This window comes from Nylanderia fulva, unplaced genomic scaffold (assembly GCF_048542155.1).
Source record: "Nylanderia fulva isolate GAGA-0341 unplaced genomic scaffold, ASM4854215v1 Scaffold14, whole genome shotgun sequence".
Classification (NCBI taxonomy): Eukaryota; Metazoa; Arthropoda; class Insecta; order Hymenoptera; family Formicidae; genus Nylanderia; species Nylanderia fulva.
In genome coordinates, this window is record NW_028189622.1 from 5044309 (window position 1) to 5057176 (window position 12868).

A 12868-nucleotide genomic window follows, 5' to 3' on the forward strand; every position below is an offset into this window, starting at 1 on the left:
AGACACCCTGTAAATGACTTTCTAGTGCAGATTCTCGTGTCACGAGGAATGAACTATACCATGCTTCGAGGAAATCTTTTACGGAGAAGGTGAGAAAGTTCTCCCAGTGGCAAAGTGCAATTATCGCGATTTGAGATCGTTCTTAATAAAGGGGCTGCATATCTGTTTTCGTATGTAATTACTGTATAACGCAAACTTTTGTCAGCGACTTTACAAAATACGTAAAATTGCGAGAATTTTCTCATCTTCTCTCTAGTTTCAACAGAGTTCTGAATTATTAAAATTAATCTGCATAGTGCGACTATAAATACGACAACTCTCGGAATAATAAAATAGGAAAGTGTGAAGAGTGCAGAAAGTTAGAAAGAGAGAAAATAGAAACGCAAGAATACCTGATATCTTTCAATTGACAATTTGAATAATGACGCGAAATAAATGATGAAAACAGTGTCCGAGAAGAAATGAAAAACTTTATACATCAATGCCGTGTATCAAGAGGAGCGCGATGCACTTGGTGTACTTGAGGATTAACTGCCATTAACATTTCCAAGACTTTACGTCAGCACTTCTCTCTACACGGTCGAGGAACTAACTTCGATAAATTCCCTTCACCGACGGAATGTGATGCCGAAACTCGAGTAATACTTACAATTAGTATAGTAATGCGAAACACGCGCGTGTCTCTCGCGAGATTAAAAATTCTGTTGGCTAGAGGGATCGCGGCGCAAATTTCGACGGTCGATCGCGGTTATCAGCGACTTGTCACACGCACACAAGTATTCGCAGAAGTAGATTTACACCTGCACGAGGCTTTCTCTTCGAAAGCGTAATTGTACACAGAAGGGTCGCGTAATTTTTTTCCCTCAATCCCGTGAAAAAATTACATGGACGAGACGTGCAAAGGGACAAGCGATATATACCCGAAAAGTTACGTGGTCAACGGATTGTGAAGGACTGGATCCATTTCTCGAGCTGCGACGATAAGCGTCCGGCCAACTTGACTTCGTTACATCGCCACTCTTATCAGGTAAATGCTGATAAGCGATAGCGCGTCTACCTAACACCCGGCACTGTGACGATCACCGGGTCGGGAATCTCATGTACTTGTACGATGTAGAATCGCGAGGCGATAAAATATATATATCGAGGAATGAACGTTATTAAAGTGTAATAAAACGTGGCGCAAAATCATTATTTTTCTTATCGATATCGCGAGATATAAATGTGAACTAAGGTGAATAGTGAAATGTAAATTATATCTTGTCTCCGTATATAAAAGCACAATTTTAAAAGGTCAAGATAAAAAGATTCAATCTAACATTCGATCAACGCTGATGAAATAAATCGAGAAATTAGAAAAATAATGAATTGTCGATGAAATGTCTACTTTAGAAAGGTTTGAAATAAAATCGCAGCATATTAACGAGAAATTAAAATTTAAATGAGCGTAAATATATACAATGTAAATAAATCATATCAATTTTTGCAAAATTTAAAATAAATAACAAATAATGAAAAATACATGTTGAATATATATTCGTAAAATATTTTTTATTATTTGTGAATCACATATTTTAAATTTCGAACAAAAATTGATACGATTTATTTACATATGTCCGACATTGTTTCGCATTATTGCGATTTTATTTCAAGCCCTTCTAAAGCACAAAAATATGAAAAAAAGGATACATTATATTATTTGCACATTCATAGTTTGATATTTTTATTTTATATAATCGCTGTTATAGCTGCAGCGAAATCTACGCAGTCAACTATATACGGAGCTACGGTAAGTGGGAGATAGAAACGCAAAATTTGCATACACGCATTACGTCGTAAGAGGCACAGATGCATGCGAATTAACCGAGTCACTTAAATCGCGTACGTTTCTCGTTTATCTAATAAGCTCAAGTGCGCACATTTCATACTATTTCCGTGCCTTTTATCCATCCTCATTGCCACACCTCGTGCACAAGCACGCTGATTTTCGTACAAAGAATATTTTTGAGAAAAATTATAAAAGAGCCTCGCGCATTTTATTTACAAGAACAACGTTAAATATTCTAATTTCGTTCTAATTTCTTATTATTCTCTTTATCAATTTTTTTATTAATTAACATCCGCGCAAAACACATTCGACCCATTTTATTTGCTTAAAAAATAATTTAATTAAAAAGTCAATAATTGAGACTAATTGATTAAAATTAAAATTCTGCACTGGAATGAGATTGCAATTCGCCATAAATATATTATAACTGCAATGTAATTATATATAATTTGCTGCGATCACTTTACAACATGATTCGTGGAATATATCAAAGTCCTTATACGCGCGCGCCGAGTCATCCGGATAATGATTTATGCCGATCGAACGTTTCATGCAGGAGGACACTCGAGAACGCGACTCGATACTCCACAACCTGCCTCGCGTATACGAGCGAACAAATTTAGCAGCTTATAGTGTTACCAAAACCCGTGTCATAAAGCACGTTCGGAAGTATTTTGGACGCTCGCCAGACTTTCTTCGAGACATAATGTCAGTGTCAGCGCGTTAAAAGCAGGCGGGCAAGAAAGCGCGAGTCATTAATCACCGGATGACGGCACATTGCGCTGACCCCACAGCGACTTTACGACTGCGCTATCTTTCTCGTTAAAATGCCCGAAGAACATTTTTTTTTATTTATTAGGTCCACTAGTGGCAAAACGATAGTACAAGTAAAAAATTGCAATTTGTTATGCAAATGGGAGAGACCCATGTGTATGTATCACGCAGTATACGATCTTTCATTCGATGGAGAACGTAGCAACAAATTTATGCCTAAAAACTTTCTTTTTTTTCAATTTTCTCCCTCTTAGATTAGACAAAAAAAAATAATAAATTCGGCTGGCGCTGCTCGGTCTAGTAGAAACTTACTAGCGTGTACGTAGACTTTTCTAGCGTGTCAGAGCTGCATTGTTCGAGGCTCTCGCGTGCAACACGCAATGCACCGACACGCCGTCGCGCCGCGTGCATACCGTCGAAGGACTTCGTTAGAGGGCCGCGGAAAAAGCGACGAAATGACCGGCCTCGTCAGCAAACGAGGATTTGCGGTCGAGAAAACAGGGGTGTATATATATATATATATATATAAAATAGCCGAGTGCGAGTTAAGAATGGTCGAGAGTCGTATAAATTTTTGCCGCGTAATTAATAACGGTGCACAATATAATTCATAAAAAATTTTAATCATATGGAGAAAAAAGTCGATCGAGCTTAAAAATTGATAATTCTATCGTCGATCTCGTTGAATTTTCTCATATGATTAGAGCGTAATTTTATTCTACACAGAGAGAGCGTTCTCTTAGAATTTACTCTGAAAATCATGATAATCGTGGGACAATATTGAAAGAATTTTATGAGAGTTCCTCTGATTATATTTACCACAAAAAATATTATATCTATCACAATAAAATATAAAATATGTCCGATTAATTTTGCTATGTACATATTAATATTTCTTATTTTATAAATATTAATCAGAGAAACTCTTATAAAATTTTTTCAACACCATATACGATTACCATGATTTTCAGGGTAAATTCTAAGAGAAAATTCTCTCCGTATAATAAAGTGCATCTAAGGAGAAGCCAGGAGAATGGAAAACTAAATTATTTTCAGAGATGCGCGTCCGACGATCCAGTCGAGTGAAATAACGCACGCATATCCTCTCTCTCTCCCTCTCTCACACTATACCGGGTAATGATGCATCTCGACATTTTCCCGGAGGGGTTAAAAAAAGAAACGCGCGCTAAAAGTGGGAGAATCACGCCGCCGACCGAAGGATGCACTTCCTCGGGACACCCACGTTTTCTTGCGCGCGATAACACCATCGTCCCATCGACAATGTCCTTTATGGAGCGAGACGAGGCTCATCCATCGTCTCGCGTTCCGACTTGGTCGTCTCGGGAAAGCCAGCCGGATGGAGAACGTCTTTATTTCCGGCAGACCCGTTACCGGGACGAAAGGAGCGAGCTCTAAAAGCGTCGACGAAGGCTATAAAAGTGCACGACCGCGATCACCAATTTTCGAGCGAGCTCCGTAATATCTCGTTCAACCTTGTTGGTGAACACTATATGGCTTTTCATTGTAATGGATTACACAAAGCGTTCTTTCGCATCCGATAATGAGTTTGTATCAAAATAAATTGGCCTCTCTCCATATCTTTTTTTCCATTGTATAATAAAATATTTGCAATGGATATTTTAAATCCAAAGAGTGGAGAAATATCTTGCATTTTTTAAATCTCAATACCTTGTTGTGTTTTCAATGATCATTCCTGTTTAATTTGAAGTACATTTGTTTTTGCTGCTGTTGTAATTCGATCGAGGTATGTGAATGAAATGTAAAATGCCGATAAATGCAACATCCGGTGAATGTATCTCGTCTATTTGAAAAAAAAAAAAAAAAAAAAAAAGAAATGTAGTTGTACGCGCGTGCTGCGATGCGCGACCTGCGATTAGCGCGATAGTTAGGCGCGAGATCTTTTGTTCGACATAACAAATACCTGCAATCACGGGAAAATGTCGAGAAGCAGGCCGCATATAGTACATGCGACTACCGAGACAAAGTGACACGAATAGATTCGCATTCGGAAAAATCCATCGTTTTCAATGCATCATTAAAAACGTAAAAAAATGCTCTAATCAGCGTTTCAAGAAGATCATTTTTTATACCTACATGAATATAGCACTCTTTTAATAAATTAAGTTTTCAGAATATTTTCTTGGTAGTTTGTATAATAATTATGTAATAATTTCGTTTGAATAAAAATACAATATTAAATGAAAATTATTGTTATTCAACTTTCAGATAAAACAAATCGCTAATGTATCTTGAGTTAGGTTTATTGCTTAGAGAGACTTTTTATTTGTAGTGTTGTCGAAATCGTTTAAAAGTATAGATAATAAATTTGCAATTGATGAAAGATTAGTTTTGTCCCCATTTCAAATCAACAATCAGAAATTTGAAAACTATATTGTAGGTACACAGATTTTTAAAAATATTTTTTAAATAATGAAAATTTAATTTAGAATAGAATGCCATGTTTTACATACGTTAATTTTTCGTTGTAAAGTGTTTTTATGTGCCAAGGCGATGGCATTGCAAAACACTAACAGACGCCATATCCGCGAGAATATTTATGAAGCATAAAACAAGGAGAATTTTTTGCACGCTTTTTCTTAATCTTCAAGTATCTATGCAGAAAATTTTACCGCGAAAATTATATTTACCAAAATTTCCCCCTAAAAATCATAATCTTATATATTTATGCGTATAAGTAAGCATCGGACATGTAAATCGAGTTCGTAACAATCGACACGGTTCGCGTTTGATAAGAAACTTCACCTTGCTGCATTGTGCAAGATAATCGAAATGTCACTCGGAGCGAACCAGAAAAAGGCGAACGCGGTATGTGTGCTAATATAAAGCTGTCGTCAACATTTATTATGACATACCAGGCCTCTTCTGCAAATTATACGAACCATATCGGCTAATTGCTGCATCACGAGATCCACAATACTTCGAATAAATGCACAAATCATCATATTACAATCGCAGTTGACTGCTTCGCGGAGATCTTTCTTGCATTCTGCGTGCTTAATGGTATCCGCAATCGGATGATGCGAACGGAAAAGACGCGTGACGATTTTATCGCCTTTTTTTTTACCATATGGCGGCACTCGCAAGACTTTTATTGCCGAGCGTGACAAATGCAAAATACCTGTCTCGAGGAGCGCGAGTCGCTTCTACGTCGGCCGAGAAAAAGGCTAGACGAATCGGGTAAACGAAGCGAATAATTACGGTGTGACAATTGGATTCTCACGAGAAGAAATCGTGTCTTATGTCGTCCAGGAAGGAAAAAATAGAACAAAAGAACCGAGTGCGTCGTTAAGCAAATCCGCTTCACATCAGCTTACATCTCTCGAACGTATATGTGAGCTTCACGAATGAGCGTGAAATATTTTATACACAATTCTGCGGTGAAAAAAACTTCCAGTGACACAATATCTGTATAAATATACACGGAGATCATTTTCTCTTAGAATTTATCCTGAAAATTCTGGTAATAATGGGACAATGATATTGAAAGAATTTTATAAGAGTTTCTCTAATTAATATTTACCACGATAAAAAATATTAATATGTACATAGGAAAATTAATTGAACATATTTTATATCTTATTGTGGTAGATAGTAATATTTTTTATTGTGGCAAATAAATTAATCAGAGAAACTCTTATAAAATTCTTCCAATACCATATGATCACCATGATTTTCAGGGTAAATTTTAATTGTAAGAAAAAATTCTCTGCGTATAAAGATATTGATAAAGACACCCGAATAAAGTATATTAAAAGCTAAATCAAATTATCAGGAAAAAATTACTTTTAATGACAAAAAAATTAGCGACTTAATTCCACATAGAATTCATTGTGTTCTGACAATTTGGCTTGGTTTAATATACCCACCTGAATATTGTGTAGCGATACGTCTCGAATTTAAGTGTGTCGCAGTGATTGCTTAATTAACAGTCCACGGCTACGTAACGTTCCGGATTTTATAGCGCACAATCGTTGCTTGTGATTCATCATCGCGTTGCGTATTTCTCTTTATTTTTTTTTTGCCTGTAACGCTTTGATACTTTATTTCAAACAACGCGCGCATCATCTCTCGCTCGCGAGGAGAAAAACAAAGTTCTCGCGGTCGAAAAAAAAAAAAACAAACTTCCCTTTGTTCCGCGAGCAAAACGGGAAATGCGAACGGGGATTTGAATCGCAGATTGCGCGTTATCTCGGCGAGGGAATAATAGCCGCTTAATCAAACTTTCCCCGCCGAATCTGCAATTAAACCCGCGCTGATATACGCCGGGGTCGTACCACAAGCGCGATAAACCCAAGACCCTTGTGGCGCTCGTCGCTCTTTTCGTTCAAGTAACTCTCATCGCCACGATTGCATCTCTCTTGAGCTCTCTCGCCGGTTGCGCCAGCGACTCTTACTTGATTAACGCTGCTCGGCGCGCGATCAGCGTAGTTTCTCCCCACATTACATTAATACCAAGTGCTTCTCCTCTCGTAGATATCGTTATGATATGAATAAAGAAAAAAAAGAGAAAGAAAAAACTCGTATAATACAAGACTTTTTACATCCTTTCCATTAAAAAAAAAAATAATAAATAAAATAAATAAATGCAGTGAAATATAATGGTTTTCATTGGAAGAAAAAATAGCAAATGATTATTATCCGTGATAGAGATCTGTAATTTAAATGTATGGAATTCCACGCACAAAGAAATTTGCAACGATAATTTATGTTAAACGATGCGTATGCTGGACTTCGTACTGAAACGATCAGCTATAGCGTGTTATTTAGAAATGCTATTAGTTTATGTGTTATATAGGTACAGATAACTATGATTAAGCGACGCTGGTGCAATTGGAGGATAGTCGGGATCGATCAGCTGTTTTGCTTCCGGCGAGACAAAATCGCGCATTGATTACGCGCGCATTTTTGTCCGAGCGACAGCAACGCTCCATTAAACATTAATGATAAAAAGGTGGGTTTTTTTTGTCATGTATCGACTTCGAGAACGCGGTCGCCGGCTTAACAAAAATCAATTGCTTGCGAATTATGCGTGTAAATATCGAGCTAGCTAGAGCGTATAATTTTCAATTAACGCAAGTTAAGTAAGACAAGATCGTCGTCGAACAACCTTCTTTAACGCATGACAACATAAGAATCTTTGATAATCAATGGAATAATAATGAGCTAATTTACGTCTCAATAAGTTATCGCGATCGATAATATATTCAACTTGTTAGTAGCATATATAAGTACGCGATAAGGAGATAATAACATGCGTAATAAATTTTCTTCCTCTGTGAGAAATCTTTTAACTTTTATAAAAGATTTATAAAAGATTGTCCGTTTCATAATAATTTATATAATAAATTAAGAACGAAATAAATTTAATAATAAGCATAATATATTTTTCTTATCACAGAGCTTTATACTGCAGTAAATTAAATTGACCAAAAATATGAGGAAAGATTTCAGATTTTATTCATATCAAACGACTCGTGTTTTTAAGTTTTCCAGATACGATCCGGTCTTGCATAAGGTCTGATTATTTTCCTACGTGATAAGTTTGCATCATTTTCCAAGAGGCCATTAATCTAGATTACACATTATTAGTGGGAGGATAAAATTGTTAAGTTAAACAAAGAGCGGAATCACCGGAGAGGAAAGAAAATTCTTCGAATAATCCGCGACATACGTAATATATCACAAAAAGTAATAAAACAGAGTTTTCGTTCTAATTATGTTCGCCAACTGGAATAATACGACTGATTATATAAACCGTAATTTTTTATCCGCGTGCTTCCGTCTATCCGTTCTTTCGTTCGCCTCTAATTCGCGCGAGAAAAAAAAAAGAAAGAGAAAAAAGCAAGAAAAGATTATCTTATCTGTAGAGGAGAGACTTAAAATCATTAGAGTAACTCTAATAAACGCGAAACATTTTCTCTGACTTGTTAAAATTGCAAAAATTTTTGAAGCGTTTTTTTCATGTATTTTCGTTTTTCAAAAATAAAAAAAAAACGAGATAATGTGTATAATTCCACAATGATACGAAATGTACATGATGCGCGGATTACTATTGCAAATATGATTTGTAATGCAAATTAAGCGGGATTAACACCGCCGTACCGTGAAATTAAATTCGTTTCGCGAAAATCGCACACAACGCGCCCGTGGATCCTTTTTTTTTTGGAAACAATGCGGAATTATCATTCAGATCGTTCGTATAATAGGTGAGCCCGTTTTGTGTATCGCGAGCCATTATGGTGAAGTGAATTCCACTTGTGTGCGTCTGAACACGATACGCGTGATGTAACGTCGTAAAATCGCGCGAATTTGTTTATTCTTCTCTTGTTGGCTCAAGACTCGACGAGGTCGACACTCGCGGAATCTCCCGCGTGAAGCTAACCTTGCTAAGGACACGTTTGCTTGCTACATTAGCAAGAATCTCCGCTAATTCAATTTTTTCCTGCATATTCCAGACATTCTTGTCGCGTGATGTTACGAAATTGGATGAAATATAAAATTCTGTTACAATTTTTCTATGTTATACATGTAGGCGTAGTACTTTATACGTGGTTAGTTAAAGGGAATTTATCTCATTGTAATTACATAAATTCTCTCCATCTCTCCTACGTCCGTCGTGCACAAATCATACACATTGCGGAAGCACAGCTTAACGAGGCCGCCCAAACACCGTCACTAACATTATCACAACTTACTGCAATAACCGTCCTGAGGAGAGAAGAAAATTTCGAAGAACTCTCGAGGAAACTTGCTCTCGCGAGAGAGGAACGACGCCCACAGAGCACTTTTCTCGATATTACCTTCGTCGAGAGAGAGAGAGAGAGAGAGCTTCTACGCCACAATCACATTATCGCTCTCCCGCTGATAAAGAACTTCGGGCGTGATCGCAGGTCTTCGCGAGGGTCCACGGACCCAAGGGACTCGCGGATGAGTCTGGTGCCGAAAAACGCGGGAGGAGAGAGAAAGACAGAGACGAAGACAGATCGGAGCACTCGTGACACGCGGTATGACGCACTGACAAGAGATGCGGCGCGCGTTCTTGACGTTCGGTTCGTCTCGGTTCGACTCGGTTCGGTTGGTTCTCGACCGCGCACCAACCATCCGGTCTTCAAGAGATACGAAAGCGGGTTCTCGCGGCCGACGACGACGACGACACGATCGGACTGCTGCTCCGACTGCGGCGCCGGCGACCGGCGAAAGCGACCAGGCGGTTCCGTGACTCACGAAGCAACCAGCCAGCCGTTCGGAGCGCCTACTGCCTACTACCGTACATACGACGAGCCCCGATAGTGTAAGTGCCGATAGCAGTGCCGTGCGTGCCGTCGACGCCGCCCGATTTAATTGGCAAAAATTCTAAATTACATTCATTGAATTTAGAAATCAAGAAAGGTTTCTGATAATATGTAAATACTGATGAAAAGGGGATAGATATTAGGTTGTAACAGAATTATTTTCAATCATTTTGTATCATTTATATAATACTCCTGTATGTAAGTATAGAGGAATCATTCTGTTGCACCTGATATCTGTGTTTGACTAGCTCTTTTCATACCTGAATGTTGTAAATTTATATTGTACACGGAGAGAATTTTCTGAATCGTGAGACAATATGGTATTGGAAGAATTTTATAAGAATTCCTTTGATTGATATTTAGCACAACAAAACATATTAATCGGAGAAACTCTTACAAAATTCTTCCAATACCTGGTTGTCCTACAATTACCATGATTTTCAGGTAAATCTTAAAAGAAAATTATCTCTGTGTTTTGTTATCGCCAGACATCGGTTTTTAATCAAACAGAAAACTACTGTTTCAACTTCTTGGTAAGTTTTACAAAATAGGTCGCGCATACCTTCACTCCTTTTTTATAACTTATCTTTTAATAGAAAACAAAAATATATTACTTCTTAAAATTTCTCCAGGATAATAAATCAGTCTGGAATGAATGATATTTGAAGAAAATTCAAAGAAAATGCACAATATATTTTTTAGAGCGTTTCATAAATATTTTAAAGATATATTTTAAGAGTACAATTTTTTTTAAACGAAAAAATGTTAAAATGTTAGTTTTATATAATTGCATCACAATAAAATGTATTTTTCGATATAAAAAGTTATAATGATTAAGTAATAAGTTAAACTAATTTTGTCTTAATATATTTTAAGTGTAAAGTTGATACTTCTAGATACGTATAAGTGTTATCTCGACACTGATATGACTACGTCTCGCGATATTTATGATGTATTGACTCATCGTTTTAATCAATTCTCATAGACTCGCTTTGAGAAATACAAATATCAGTATTATTATTTATAAATGCAATTTTAAATTTTACCTCGCATTATAATCCAAGTTCTGGCTCTTGGAAATTTAATATCGCATATAAAAAAACCCCATCACGACCAAATCACAGATTCGTCGACATGCAACGCTGCAACTTGCAAATCCGCACGTATGCGAGGAAAAGTAAAAGAGAAAACTCCACGCGAGACTACATTCTCGTGATGATCTCTCGTGCGAAAAATTGATCACTTCGCGCGCATTCGATTTTTCAGTTCGCAGCCCGATGTTGTTGCAATTTGCGACTCAACAAGCTGCAACGATCGCGTGTAAAGGAGTCGAAAAGCGGATCGAGATTCGCTCGGGATCGTTTCCCTCGTGCCTAAGTAAGTCTCCTCCTGCGAAGGAGATCGGCCGACACTTACTGGCTGACCTCGGGCCCGAAGTCTGGCGGAAGACTGATCGCCGCGAGCTGGGAACCTCTTTGGGTTCCGGCAGCAGTTGCGCGATCTGCGACCTTCGTACTCCTCCGCTCTGGAATCGATCGTTCGGAACGGGAGCCGATCGCGAAACGAATCGCCGATCCCCGGATAACGGGGCAGAATTGTTAAAAAATTATTAAATAATAATTACGACATAGGTCGCTCGTATTTTTTCACGTTATTGTTACGTCGCACAGCTGCTTTATCGGCCGATTTTTATGTCTTCCATTACAAATTAAATTGTCTTCAAGCATTCGCGCGTAAATATCGAGGTAAATATTCTCGAGATAAATTAAAACCTCGAGAAAGCAGGTATATCGATTTTTACGCAGCGAAATGTGTATACTGCCCTTAATTATTAAACGATAAATTAAAAGTATAGATACGCCCTTTTCTTGAATTCCTCTTGCGCGAAGCTATTGCTCGTTTGGACGTTATATATATTAGCGCGTAAATTTTTTAACAATAAGATCGTTTTTGCCGATCAGTAACCTCGATAAAAGTTCAACAAAATGGATCATAAATGGACGCGGGACGAATCGATCTTAGATTCAGAAACCGTTGAAACGCAAGGAGGTATAACTATTCTGATGGATCTCTGTCGTTACGCTTAGAAAAGTACGAAGAAAGAAATAACGTTTCTCTCCTCGACTTTACGATTCGAAGATCAGCGATTCCTTCGAGCATATAAAGATTCGCAGATATAAATAAATGCAAAAAAAGTAACTGTAAAAATTAATAAAAAATTAATTGACTTTTTTTAATCGGCATTATGTGTCAGTGATATACGATGCTTCATCTCGGGACAACGAGATGAGATGAAGATTAATTTATAACATTCCGTCTTTTATCAAGTAAAATCCAGAAGCTAATTCAACCGCATTTTTTTGGAAGCTGATTAGAGGAAAGGGCGCGCCTAGCGTTTCCTCTTGACGGGCGGCGATTTTGCGGGTAAATATACGATAAGATTCGCCAGGAAGCTGGCAACTTAGAATTCGCTGAACCGTGGAAAAGGCAGAGAGAACGAGGGAGAACACGGCGGAAGCCGTACGGTTACACAAGGATTATCAACCGTCCTCGCTTTTTATTGCTTTTTCCACCGCGATGGACCACCCGTGATATGCGCGTTGATTAGTTTCTTTCATCTCGAGGATCTCGAGGAAGGTTCAGAACGCAGAGAGAGAGGCTAATATCCTCGATTCGCGCGGAGATAAATTTTTTTCTAGCATGAACGATCGCCAGCAATATCTATGTTATTTTTCCTTATTTAGGACCGGTTGTTTCAATTTCTTGCTAAGTTTCAGCCGACAGATAACATATCTTCGTCTCTTTTTTAGAATTTATCCGGGTAAAACTTACCAAAAAGTTGGAAAAATCGACTCTTACATTTATTATTTTATTTTTCATATAAATTTTTTTCGATAAATATATTTACTCAAGAGATTCCCTTTTAGAGCAG

General features: G+C 37.6%; 1 protein-coding gene across 1 annotated transcript in view; it reads right to left on the bottom strand.

The window, feature by feature from the left end:
* LOC114929157 (uncharacterized) overlaps nt 1-12868 on the bottom strand; it is a 41672-nt gene that overhangs the window by 2774 nt on the left and 26030 nt on the right. The window lies entirely within an intron of this gene.